General features: G+C 42.1%; 1 protein-coding gene across 1 annotated transcript in view; it reads left to right on the top strand.

The window, feature by feature from the left end:
• The window catches only part of iglon5 (IgLON family member 5), a 153744-nt gene that overhangs the window by 30961 nt on the left and 108657 nt on the right, over positions 1 to 14126 (top strand). The gene's annotated exons all lie outside the window — the stretch shown is intronic.

Genomic DNA, 14126 nt, shown 5'->3' with positions numbered 1-14126 from the left:
ACACACACACACTCTCATTCACTCACGCACTCACACACTACGGACAATTTTCCAGAGATGCCAATCAACCTACCATGCATTTCTTTGGACCGGGGAGGAAACCGGAGTACCCGGAGGAAACCCCCGAGGCACGGGGAGAACATGCAAACTCCACACACACAAGGTGGAGGCGGGAATCGAACCCCCAACCCTGGAGGTGTGAGGCGAACGTACTAACCACTAAGCCACCGTGTTCTACACTTTATGACATTTTTTAGTTAGATTTTCATTGTATAATAGCAATCGACATCAGAGTTCTCTCAACTCACATTAAAAGATTCTTTCTACATCCCTCTAGCATTCAAGGCCTTCATGGGGGTCCTTACTTCTTCATGGAATGTTAATGTTAATGTTAATAATAAATAAATATTTAATAAATGTGTTTTGCTGTGCAGTCCATGCATGCCATTTAAATGGAACGCAAACAAAATAAAAAAAAATCTAAAAAAAAGAAGAATGTTGCTATGGTGGTGTTGATCGTGTCCATTATGTTGCTCGATTTTATTTCCATTCCTGAAGAACAAATCTGCGACAAATACGGTGCATTCTTTAATCTTGCACTTGAAAACACAAAAGTAGCCTGATGAATGACGACCGAATCAGACGAGTGCACGAAACAATGGGTCTCCGGATTCTTTTGTGCTCGCGTTCTCTCTGCACTATTCAAAACCCGTTTCGGATGCGGTGTAGCCAGACCACACAATGCCATAATAATGTTTGGAAACAAAGTGCAGCCTTCTCGGCAATTATTGTTGACTTCCATTGAAATTCAAATGCTCCTAAACCTGCATTTAAAGCCTTTCCCCTTCACTCAGAAAGTATTATCTTCTTATATCAGCACGACGGCTTTGCATAGCCATTGCGATCCAAGAATGCAATACGGAGCACTTAGCACAATTGTGATTGTTTCTTCCAAGAGATGTTTAGTGTCAAACATGAAGTTTGGCTTTTTAGTTTTTTGCTTGCTGATACTATCAGTATAAACAAACTACATGAATGTACTAGGCAGCCTTCTTGAGGACGGACTAATTTCTTTAATTTGGTATTACTACAGTACACATTAAAATCAGAAGGACACAAGAACATGTGAAGATGACATCCAATGTTTATGGCAGAATGATGATAACACACTTACACTATACGGCCAAAGGTTTGAGGACACCACCAATCACACCCATATGTAGGTCTTCCCCAAACTGCTGCCACCAACATGGAAGCATACGGAAGTATATGGAAGCATAAGGGTAGGATATTATAGCACTGTAATTTCTCTTCTGTCTTTAAAATAAGGCTCAAACTTGTTTCAGCATGTCAACCCAATCCCTCTAGAGGTCAGAGTAGAAGAACTTGAGTGTCCTGCACAGAACCCTGACTCTGACTCACCCCCAATATACACCAGTACTAAAGGATTAATTTAAACACCACCTAAACCCCAGACCTCCTCACATGACATTATTGTCTGATCTCAATAATACTTTTGTAGCTGAATGACCTCACCATGTTCCAACATCTAGTGGAAAGACTTCACAGAAGAAAAGAGGATGTTATAACAACAAAGAGAAGATTAAATCTAGAATATTTGTTTAACACGGCCAATGGACCAATGGCCGTGATGGTGAGGTGGGCATGTGCTTTTGGCCTTATATATCATAGTTAGAGACAGGAGAGATAGATTAAGAAACACAATGAACAGAATGACATTTTCTGCTAGAAGATTGGTGCGGCAGGTTACGTTGCTACCTCACTGTACCTCAGACTAAGAACAGTTTTTTCCCTGAGGTAATCATTCTGCTGAATCAGTCTTTTACAAACCACCTCTCTTTCCCTGAACTGGAACTTTGCCACACACACTCCACAAATTCACTCTTTTGCACATAAGTCTTTTGCAATACATACAGTATAGCAGTAGGAAACTCCCGGTAACAGACTGCTACACATATTCGTCTGTTCCTGCTGCCTTTAGCCGCTCATGTCAGCCATTGCACGTTAGACAATTATGCTGTTGGGTTTCATGACTCTGTTAAATGCTTTTTACGACTGTCTGAGTTATAAACATAGAGTGAAAATAAAAATAAAGTAAAAAAAAAAGAAATGGAATTAGCTCTACATTACAGAGGAAAATAAATAGACAACTATATAATAACAGCATATAAATAAACAAACATTCATTCATTTTCTACCGCTTATCCGAACTACCTCGGGTCACGGGGAGCCTGTGCCTATGTCAGGCGTCATCGGGCATCAAGGCAGGATACACCCTGGACGGAGTGCCAACCCATCGCAGGGCACACACACTCTCATTCACTCACACAATCACACACTAGGGACAATTTTCCAGAGATGCCAATCAACCTACCATGCATGTCTTTGGACCGGGGGAGGAAACCGGAGTACCCGGAGGAAACCCCCGAGGCATGGGGAGAACATGCAAACTCCACACACACAAGGTGGAGGTGGGAATCGAACCCCGACCCTGGAGGTGTGAGGCGAACGCGCTAACCACTAAGCCACCATGCCCCCAATAAACAAACAAATAAATAAATAAATACGCTTTTTTATTCAGGACTGGGAGTAAAATGTTATTTGAATATCATTATATGAAATTTAGATACAGTATTGTTAGTGATACAAATAATGAATTCTCAGATGTGTGTGTGTGTGTGTGTGTGTGAGAGAGAGAAATGATTTGTTCTGCATTTGTCCTTATTTGTTAGCAACATTAGCATTGCAGGTCCACACTTTGAAAGAAATCTTTGTAAGCAAAAATATATTGATTATAATATAGTGATTATATTAAAAAAAAGTATTTATTTGTTTAAGGGCAACACTAAAGAAGGAATGGGCAGGACAGGGCAATTGTTTTTCAGTGATGGAAAAATTTAGATTTTTTTTTCCTAGATATCAAAATTCCAATCTTTTTTCTCACCCAGACCCAGAGATTTTTTGACAAGGACATTAAAAAAAAGAAAAGAAAAAGAATTTATTATATATATATATTTTCTTTTTTCAGGTTTGATGGTTCCTTCTGGCTCAGCCGTGGTACTAGTCAAATAAATGTCTCTAAATGTAAAATCTAACTTTATAACCTGCTTTCTTATGCCAATAATCAGACCTACTCTGTGAACCGCTTGTATCTTTTATATAAGCAGGTTGAAATGCACACTTGATGGGTTTATTTAAATATAGCGCAAAGTGACAAGTGCGCTTATTCTATCCACTTAATGTCAGCAGCGTACTGTGATGGTGTCAGCTTTCACTCGAGTGGCAGGTTTAATCACAGCAGAAGCTCACTCTCATAATAATATCACTCTCTCATTACACCAGAGTCAAAGCATGTTCACACCCTAATTAGTGTCACACTCCTCCCATCCACACCTCGTGTACACCCAGAACTCTACAGAGAACTGACACATGGTGGTGTGGTAAGAATGACTTGTTTCCTTTCGAACACAATTTACCTGATTTCAAAAATGTCTTTCATTAGCAGACATATCTCTTTATATAACTATTATATATATATATATATATATATATATATATATATATATATATATATATATATATATATATATTTTTCCCTTTATTTTTGGTTTCTATATAAAGCGCTGAGGTAATTGTTATGACAAATTAACAAATAACTTTAGCAAATATGACATATGACGTAGCCTGACAGGATTTCTGAGGTGACGTTCATGACACGTTAGCAAGCATGACGTAGCCTGAGAGGATTTCTGAGGTGATGTTTATGACACGTTAGCAAGCATGACGTAGCCTGACAGGATTTCTGAGGTGATGTTTATGACACGTTAGCAAGCATGACGTAGCCTGACAGGATTTCTGAGGTGATGTTTATGACACGTTATCAAGCATGACGTAGCCTGACAGGATTTCCGAGGTGACGTTTATGACACGTTAGCAAGCATGACGTAGCCTGACAGGATTTCTGAGGTGACGTTTATGACACGTTAGCAAGCATGACGTAGCCTGACAGGATTTCTGAGGTGACGTTTATGACACGTTAGCAAGCATGACGTAGCCTGACAGGATTTCTGAGGTGATATTTAGCGAACATGACTGTATGAAATTGAATATGTACCAGCGAGCATACAATAAATTGAAAGATAATTAAAAAAGTAAATTAATTGTTTTATTAAAAGTTTAATATTAAAAGTTAAATTAAAAGTTTTATATTAATTCCACCTGTTTTTGTTATATTATCTTGCTTGATTTGGTAGAGCACTTGTCATTATATAAATTGCAATTAAATTGGTTTATTTCTTTATACTATAGTCTAGTATGCTAATGCTTTCATTGACATAAACAAAAATAGGCATCCACAAACTGACAATTTTGCAGTTTACTGTTTGAATATTTAAGAAATGGCATTTGATAACGATATATGAGAGATATGACAATAAAAAAATCCAGCAAAAGAAGTCATTCACATCGCCATAGCAGCCATAGTGAAACGATAGCAGAATAGTGGTGTTTGAGTAGGGCTGAAGAGATCTTGTTTTTTTTTTCCCTTGACAATGGGAAATGGGACAATGGCAAAGTTGCATCGTTGAGTTCACTTGAAGGGGTCGGCTGAAGAGAATCAAATCAGTCGTAATCAGTGACTCATAATGCCCATCGTTAGACACGCAAATACACTGTACACTGTGTTCGGACCACAAATCAGCAATCCACCTACTCAAAATACATGCAAACATTATCCAAGATGTTGAGTGGGCACATACACACACAGGAACACACACACCACTTACATTGTTGAGTCAGAACCATCTGTTGGCCTCTTGTGGGCAGGCTGAGGTGTTAATGTCAGATGTTGTTGAGTAGGCGAGACCCCAAACGTCACCTCCATCTCTTGCCGTAATCTGAATCGTCTAGCTCCCTGACTCTCTGCTCGCTTCCTGCAGAGGTTAATAGAAATGACATGCATATTAATAACAGCATTATTACCACAGGGACATGTCTGCGTTTGAATTTCATAATGCAGCGGAGCCCTCAAAGGTGAGGGCGGGTCAAACGTCACCTCGCTCGTCTCTCTCTGCTGGCGACCTCTGCCAAAGAGATGCGATGCACACATCACGCTAGCAAATTGCCTGTGACAAAGTCAGGGAGAGAAATGACTAGAAACTTTGACCTTTAGGCTAATTAGCACCGATTAAGCAGAAAGCTCTCTTAAAGGAGTAGGTAGACATGCTTCCATCAGTGAGACTGACATTCACAAAAAGGGATGCCTTCTGCACAACAAACTTCACACGCACTGGGACTTTGTTGACAACCAGAAGCATGTCATTGACCAGACTAGAAACGAAGGATGTGGAGGATGTACAGGGTCGAAGAGCTCGTGCAGAGAAACACTTGAAACCCCCAAAGGAGTGACGCTACCCTTCCATCCCTTCATCTTTAACCCACTCGCCCAGATCACACACACTCCACCTCCTTAAAAATTCACGAGTGTGGTTTGTTTTAGGTCATTAAAGAGTCATCAATCAAGATTTTTGAATGAAATGTAATATTCATGATGGGTTTTTTTTCGGTGTCGGCATCCCCTGGCTTTTCTCGCTCCTCCCGCCCACCTCAGCCTTGTTGTGACTGTGTGTTTGTGTGCTTTGGCTGGAATGTTGGAGAACTGCGTAGGTTAATGGAATGGTATATTGCAGGGCAAATTACTAAGTAAAGAGCTGGTGGTGGTGTACTCTAATGAGCTAAAGGCTAGCCGTAGGAGACCTAAAGAGAGAGGTATGTGGGAGTGATGTTGGACAGAAGAGCAATAACACTAAGCTCAGATGAGGAGTTACCACACACTTACATCACCTACTCATCCTCTTCTCATTCAATAATGTATTGCAGGAATCTGAAGACATTTCAGTACTTGAAATAACCTAGGTCTTTCCTTAGACCCAGATTAGAGCCAGACTAATCCAAAATTTGCACAATGATTGCACCGATCAGGAAAAAATGAATCATAGGTTGGTCCAGATGTACATTTGGGTCAAATCTTTGGGTAGTTTGTGTTTGATTCTTGTTTAAGTCAAGACCAACCCAAAGGATTGGTCCAGATGTACATTTGGGTCAAATCTTTGGGTAGTTTGTGTTTGATTCTTGTTTAAGTCAAGCCTTAAGTCATGTTTAAGCCTAATATGGGATTTACATTTATGGCACTTGGCAGACACGCTTATCGACAGCTGACATTTTTTCTTGTTTCTACTGTATATATCTGAGCATTAAGGGCCTTGCTCAAGGCCAGCATTGTGCGCTTAGTGGACCTGGGATTCAAGCTCACAACCTTCCGGTCAGACCCAGGTTAGAATAAGACCAACCCCATAATTTGATCCAGGTTAAATGTAGACTTAAATTAAATCTAGATTAAAATCAGACCAGCCCCACAATTTGATCCAGGACATATATACACTCAAATTCAACCGAGGCTGGATGCTGAGGAAAAAATCAGACCTGAGACCAATCAAAATTAGACCCAGTTCACACACAGACTGACCCAAAAGTGGGCTAAATCTGACTTCAGGCCAAGACAGAACCCATGTGAGACCTAAACCAAAGAAATATTGGACAGAGTACCGAAACTGAATAGACAAGGCCATAACAGCATAATAACGTGGCCAGATTAAAACATGCACTATCCATAAATCACTAAGGTAATTAAAACTCCCACTTCTCCTATCAATCTGCCGTCACCTCTCTCCTGACACACCACCAGCCATAGTTCTAATGACGTCTAAATGTAATCAAACTGTAATTTATACTGTTCTTCTTTTCCCGGCTTTGTGTGGTGTTGCAGTTCTGGCTGAGGTTTTCCTTACTCCAATTACATTCTCCAGTGGAGCTGGATGGGTAATCCCCACTCTCAGTGTCTCTCATTTTATTTTATTCGAGCTGTTTTTCAATTCTCATTTTCTTCTCTCTCTAGGTAGCTCTTATATTATATCTATACTGGGCTCCAGTAGACTGAGAATAGAAATCTGAGTTCACTACTGTTTTTTATTTCATAAAGTATATCAGTAAGTTATCTATATATAGCACTCCATGGATGCAATTTACATGCAATGGTTTTTCTTTTTGTGAGAAGACATCTGGGCCTGTATTCATAAAGATTCCAAGAATGATCTTAGAGAGCTCCTAATTTGGCTTAAGAATTTCTAACTAAGGGGGGCACGGTGGCTTAGTGGTTAGCACGTTCTCCTCACACCTCCAGGGTTGGGGGTTCGATTCCCACCTCCGCCTTGTGTGTGTGGAGTTTGCATGTTCTCCCCGTGCCTCGGGGGTTTCCTCCGGGTACTCCGGTTTCCTCCCCTGGTCCAAAGACATGCATGGTAGGTTGATTGGCATCTCTGGAAAATTGTCCGTAGTGTGTGATTGCGTGAGTGAATGAGAGTGTGTGTGTGCCCTGCGATGGGTTGGCACTCTGTCCAGGGTGTATCCTGCCTTGATGCCCGATGACGCCTGAGATAGGCACAGGCTCCCCGTAACCCGAGGTAGTTCGGATAAGCGGTAGAAGATGAATGAATGAATGAATTTCTAACTAGGATCGCAAGAGTGATTCAGGAACGATCTCAGAGCAACTCTGAGCAAGGAAAATACAACAACTTTTATCTTAGAGAGGAGGCGGGGCTTAACCTGTTACTAGGTAGGACAAACAAAAGGAGTGCTTTTAAAATCTGGTCTATTATAAACTAGTCTATTATATATCTTTAATTTGTTGTTATGCTTTAAAAACAATATACTGTAGGGTATGTTATACTCTATTTTACTATATTATACACCCTGGAGTACACACACACATACACACACACACACACACACACACACACACACACACACACACACACACACAAACTTTAAAAAGTACAAATATATCTTTTTTTTATTTATTTATTGTATTTATTATTATTGCTGTTATAATCTCTGTATTATACAATGCAGAGTAAAAATGCACCACTACGAAGCTCATTTTAGCTCATTTCATTTTCTTTTATTTGATTCTGCTGTTACAGTCTTTATATTTTAGAACTTTTATATTTTACATTTAACTGTACTTTCTTATTATATTAATATTTCTTTTATTTTTATTTCAGATTAATTAGTTACATTTTCTTTTTAGCTTTTGGTGTGAGGTTGTGTATGTAAAGGCAGGCGAGTGACAAAGTGACATAGATGGGTTGACAATATGTGTGTGTGTGTGTGTGTGTGTGTGTGTGTGTGTGTGTGTGTACACGTGACATGGGGAATGATAATGGCAGGGTGGTGGTGCAAAGGTCATAATTTGCTGGAAGCCTTTGAGTCATGAGTTGAACAGATTTGAACTTGTGTATTCCATAGAAACTGTGTACTTTCTATCTATCTATCTATCTATCTATCTATCTATCTATCTATCTATCTATCTATCTATCTATCTATCTATCTATCTATCTATCTTTGTCAAAAGGCTTACAGCCCCCCACCCTCCCTCCCTCCCCCTCTCTCGCGCGTCACTCAGCCATGAAGGGAGAAAAATAGGAAGAATAGAGTCATCATGCCTTCGCTGCGAGCTCACTGACGTCCCATTAACAAATTTATTCCAATTTACTCGGAGCTCTGACAGACAGCGCAGCGCTACTCGCAATGAGCAGTAACTATAAATACAACCCAACAGGCTTCCTGTTCCTGCTAGTATGCAGAAAGACAGACAGCGAGCGAGGGATGACAGACGGATGTAAACAAGAGAACAAAAAGTCGAGACGGCGTTCATCAGTAGATGCCACTAGGATGCCACTTCTCTCCCCTCCCCCACTTTTCTTTCTTCCCTTCTTTTTTTTTTCTTCAATCTCATTCCTGTAGCTTGATCTCCTGAGGTAAAAAAAAAAAAAAAAAACACAAAACAAAATTGAATAAAAAAAGACACTTTTGATATCTTTTACACAACCGATAAATAAAATTGTCAGGATCTGTCAACATCTCAGCATCTCGCATTGAAAACGCAAACGCTTCTCAGTTCCAGATTGAAATCTTGCCGCCTATTTGCTATCTTCCTCTGCTGAGTTAACTAGATTGTGTCAGGGATTCGGGATGCATAACTACCCTGCTGCTTTCTCCCCTCTCTCCTCCCTCGTGATTCCGATTTCGGTCCCTTCTTCCGCCTTTCTCTCTCTCGCTCTCTATCCTCGTCCTCTTGTGCTCTGAGGTCTGTGGAGAATTTGTCCAAATTACCTGTCATAGCTAGCGCTACGTGTAAATATCCCGGGAAAGTGTCTCTCTCTTGCTGTTCCATCTCTGCCTTGCGATTTATCCCTAAAGACTAACCGGGTTGCCTGTGCCATCTTTTGTCTGTCTTTTTCCCCAAATAAATAAATCGATAAATTAAGAAATAAATATATTCACCTGCTAGAATTGACAAGCTGTCATTTAGCCACATGGTCTAAGCGAATTTAAAAAGGCAGCCTCTGGTTTCTGTGTGTGTGTGTGTGTGTGTGAGAGAGAGAGAGAGAGACATACTACAAGTGTGCATCAGGTCGTGTGTGGTTTACAGAGCCACTTTGGAGTTTGCTCATCAGCCCGTATCAAAGTGTGGTCATAAATATAAAGTGCCGGAGGTTCTTCATAACTCATCCGATGTGTTTAGATTGGGGTGTGTGTGTATGTGTGTGTGTGTGTGTGGATCAGCTCGAGAGCTCAATTTCCAGTTTCCAAGGTGCAATCATACTTTGCTCAAGGGTTACAGGTGCAACGGCACAGATTCAGAGAGGATGAGCAGCCAACAGGAGAGGACTAAAATGCGGCAGCCGAAATCCGATACGATTTATTGAGTGCGTCCAGCGAAATCATAATCCAGCGGAGAGGTGATAAATGTGTCCTGGGATATTTCTGAGCTCTTTAAGGAGCAGCTGGGGAGCAAAGACTCCAGCTAGCGACCAAATTCAAGGACTGCAACTTTAAAAGTGACCTACTTCATCAAACAGCGGCATCTCACTGATCTGAAAGAGTGAGATGATCAGGGACAAACGTCACAGCGAGACAGACACAGCAGCGCTCAGAGCGATACAGAAAGCGATGAGGCATGGTGCTAATAAAAAACTTGGTGCATTGGCACACTACTTGGCTGTGCCTCTGTCATCTCAAGCTATCCCTCTGCTAAATAATGCATGGCTGATATCCCCGAGTCAGGGCTAAGTATAGGGTGCCCCTGGCTCCGTGCGCCATCCGGAAGCTTGGCATGGAGGCTGGGCAGCTGTTTTCCTCAGAGGGATGTGAGAGGTTATAAACAAGAACCAGTGGTGAATCCGTAGCATTATGGGAAGGTAGCTGCAAAGTTCAAGCCGCATAAAACCATAAACCTGTGAATTGCTTCCCCATTTGAGAAGATTCTAAAGATCAGGCAGTTTGATGTAGTGTGTGTGTAATGTAGGTTTTCAGTCGTATTTCTCAGTTCAGAGCCACTTGGTTCGTTCATCCAGAAAACATGGCAACCCATATCAAATCTAGACACATGTTTATAAATATAGACTTAACACAACTCTGTTGAAGTTTTAGTTCTGATTGGGTGTTGGTTCTAATAATCAGAAATAAAGCTGCAGGTAGATCAGGTTTTCAGGATGTTGTGCTTCGCAGGTTTTCGTTAACGATCTGCAGTTATTCTGAGAGATGAACGATGGAATTAAGGAACTTTATTCCTGAGGGGGAAGTCGTGGCCTAATGGTTAGAGAGTTTGACTCCTAACCCTAAGGTTATGGGTTCGAGTTTCGGGCCGGCAATACCACGACTGAGGTGCCCTTGAGCAAGTCACCGAACCCCCCCAACTGCTCCCTGGGCGCCGCAGCATAAATGGCTGCCCACTGCTCCAGGTGTGTGTTCATGGTGTCTGTGTGTTCACTGCTGTGTGTTCACTGCTCTGTCATGTCACTTTCACTTTCACTTATCGTGCACAGCTAACATGGTGAGAACACGCAAGACATACTGACAACAAACACAGAATATCAATGGAAGCATGGCATAAATCAGCAGGTAAGTAGGTTCTGGTTAGAGGAAACACAATACAGGTGTGAGCGTCGTGAGTGAGTGAGACACGTGACACGGCCATCTCGAGCAGGGACTGATGGGTAATGTAGTCAAGAGCTTTCAGGTTTTATGATAATGAACAAACCAGAGGCGACAGCGACAAAGAAAAACTCCCTGAGACGATACGAGGAAGGAACTTGAAGAGAAACCAGACTCAATAGGAAGTAATTCTGCCTCAAAATTCTGTACATAAATGTAAATAATTGTTTATTATTTCAGGGGGCACGGTGGCTTAGTGGTTAGCACGTTCGCCTCACACCTCCAGGGTTGGGGTTCGATTCCCGCCTCCGCCTTGTGTGTGTGGAGTTTGCATGTTCTCCCCGTGCCTCAGGGGTTTCCTCCGGGTACTCCGGTTTCCTCCACCGGTCCAAAGACATGCATGGTAGGTTGATTGGCATCTCTGGAAAAATTGTCCCTAGTGTGTGATTGTGTGAGTGAATGAGAGTGTGTGTGTGTGCCCTGCAATGGGTTGGCACTCCGTCCAGGGTGTATCCTGCCTTGATGCCCAATGACGCCTGAGATAGGCACAGGCTCCCCGTGACCCGAGGTAGTTCGGATAAGTGGTAGAAGATGAATGAATGAATGAATGTTTATTATTTCCATTCAGGGCAAAAGTGACTAAACAAAATCTTGCATTTAGCCACTCAGAGCTCTGCCTTGTTACACCAAACCTGGTTGGAACACACGGTGTGTATCCTTGCGTCCGGCCGGGTCACGACTCTGTGTGCTTCTCCTGATGCATGCTGACATTTTAATGCCTGTTCAGATGTTTCAGTCGCTCTTGCCAGCTGGACATGTGGATCCACGTAGACCTGACGTTTATCCAGCGCTGATTCGAGCAGTAAACCTGATTGTTTATCAGCAGCTGTCACACAGGTCCACTTCTCATTCGCTCTCATATAAATTAGGGGGGACACTATGGCTTAGTGGTTAGAATGTTTTGTCTTGCACCTCTGTGGTTGGGGGTTCGAGTCAGATCTCAGTCCTGTATGTGCGGAGTTTGCATGTTCTCCCAGTGCTTTGGGGGTTTCTTCTGGGTTCTTTGGTTTCCTCCACATGTCATAGATATATGTTTTAAGATGATTGGCATCGCTAAATTGTCTGTAGTGTCTTGTGAAGGGTTGTCCAGGGTGTCCCGCACCTTGTACTCCTAGTCCTCTGGGATAGACTTCAAATTCCCCACAAACCCTGTGTAGGATAAGTGCTACAGAATATGGGTGGATACCGAGAGAGAGAGAGAGAGAGAGAGAGAGAGAGCGAGAGAGAGAGAAAGGAAGATAAAAGAGCAGTAATGCTCAAACGCTTCTGATTAAATGTCATCCGTGAAAACAGCATCCGACGGGAAAAAAAGGGAAAGGAAGAACTAATCAGCGTAAAAATGAGGAACATGCTTTTCTTAACGAGCTCCTGCTGAAAATCGCCGCCACGCCATGTCACCTCTTCTAGGCTTGATTTCACCTCTGTTTAGTAGCAGCAGCCACAAATAGGCCTCAGGAAGTGTGGAGGAAAAAAGAAGAGCTGGCATTTCCCAATTCTGAAGCCAAATATTACAGCATGAAAAAGGGAGCGCTGATCAATAACAGCTTGGAGTACTGGATAGATAGCTGAATACGGAATGATGGTTTCCTGAAAGATTTATGCATTTGCTTGTGTGTGTGTATGTGTGTGTGTGAGTGTGAGTGAAGAAAAAAGCGAGGTTGAGGCATCAGGCTGTTTGAAAGACCTGAATGTTTATGCTCCACTGGCCAAGGACTCCTTCCCTCTGCTGTTTGTTTGTTTGCTTGCTTGCAGGCTTGCTTGTCTGGTGTCATTGTCAACAAGACGCTGACATTAAGGCGATATGGTAGCAGACACAGGCGGCACAGGTATCAGCAGCTGATTGAATCCTGAAGCCAATTTCCATTCAGACCACTGAACAAAGAGAGATGAGAGAGAACAGATGCTGAAATACATATATACATATACATTTCCTAGCTTAAGACCTAACCGCTATCCTCAATCGTACTCCCGGTCTTTCTGTTCCCGACGACAGCTTTTTCCACACGTCGCTACTGCGCATCAAATATGTGTGGCTTGTTGTTCGGCTCAGGAGACACAACAAACTATAATTCGATTCCACTTTAAGAATCTCGTCCAAACTCTGTGGGTTAAGGGTTAGAATATTGATTCTGGCATTCCCTCAACACAACACATAATTCAGTCCATATGTTTCCTTTTGATCGCACCACCACTGAGGGAAACAGGCAGCCAATGATTTAGAACGACAAAATGTTGCAGAGATGCTTCCAAAAATCCAAAAATAGGGGGAAAAGCGACTTGATTCATGACAACAGAAGAATGAGAAATACAAGGTGCTTTGTTATGTATAAGACAACTTTAGACAAAACAAATTTAGTGCATTTGGTTTTCCTACAGTAGTGTGTTTATTTCATTTTGTCAGTTGCTATAAAAAAACAATAAATGCCTGTTAACTAGCTAGAGTTAGATAGTTGCTGTTACAGAAAGCTAATCTTTTATGGATGGCTATTACTTTCCATGTCTACTGAATAGCAATTTTGGCTGTAGGATGTGGTAGCTTGTTGGTCAAGGTGATGGGCCACTGATAGGAAGGTTGTGAATTTGAGTCTGTTGTGGAAGTTCTGAGGTTTGAGAGATTTAAAGAATAAAGTATAACACTGGCAAGAGTAGACATGGGCAAGGGTAAAAAAGGTTTCACAATTTATAGACAGAACTCAGGGAAGGGGGGGCACTGTGGCATAGTGGTTAGCACGTTCGCCTCACACCTCCAGGGTTGGGGGTTCGATTCCCACCTCCGCCTTGTGTGTGGAGTTTGCATGTTCTCCCCGGGCCTCGGGGGTTTCCTCCGGGTACTCCGGTTTCCTCCCCCGGTCCAAAGACATGCATGGTAGGTTGATTGGCATCTCTGGAAAATTGTCCCTAGTGTGTGATTGCGTGAGTGAATGTGTGTGTGTGCCCTGCGATGGGTTGGCACTCCGTCCAGGGTGTATCCTGCCTTGATGCCTGATGACGCC

Source organism: Tachysurus vachellii, chromosome 25 (genome assembly GCF_030014155.1).
Source record: "Tachysurus vachellii isolate PV-2020 chromosome 25, HZAU_Pvac_v1, whole genome shotgun sequence".
Lineage (NCBI taxonomy): Eukaryota > Metazoa > Chordata > Actinopteri > Siluriformes > Bagridae > Tachysurus > Tachysurus vachellii.
Note: the sequence above shows the minus strand (reverse complement) of the source record. Positions and strands in the feature narration are given on the sequence as shown.